Source organism: Arachis duranensis, chromosome 3 (genome assembly GCF_000817695.3).
Source record: "Arachis duranensis cultivar V14167 chromosome 3, aradu.V14167.gnm2.J7QH, whole genome shotgun sequence".
NCBI classification, from domain to species: domain Eukaryota; kingdom Viridiplantae; phylum Streptophyta; class Magnoliopsida; order Fabales; family Fabaceae; genus Arachis; species Arachis duranensis.
Genome location: NC_029774.3, coordinates 24415912 through 24416310, shown reverse-complemented (window position 1 = coordinate 24416310; position 399 = coordinate 24415912).

The following is a 399-nucleotide window of genomic DNA, read 5'->3' as shown; positions in this document are numbered from 1 at the left end:
AAGGGATGCACTTTCCTCCCAACAACTATTGGGAACAACTCAACACTTCCTTAGAAGATTTGAGTTACAATGTAGATCAATTAAGGGTGGAACATCAAGAGCACTCCATTATTCTCCTTGAAATTAGAGAAGATCAAAGAGCAATGAGGGAGGAGCAACAAAGGCAAGGAAGAGACATAGAAGAACTCAAGGACATCATTGGTTCTTCAAGAAGAAAGCGCCACCATCACTAAGGTGGACTCATTCCTTGTTCTTATTTCTCTATTTTTTCGGTTTTTATGCTATATGTTTGTTTATGTTTTGTGTCTCTACTTCATGATCATTAGTGTTTAGTAACCATGTCTTAAGGCTATGAATAATTCCATAAATCCTTCACCTTTCTTAAATGAAAAATGTTTA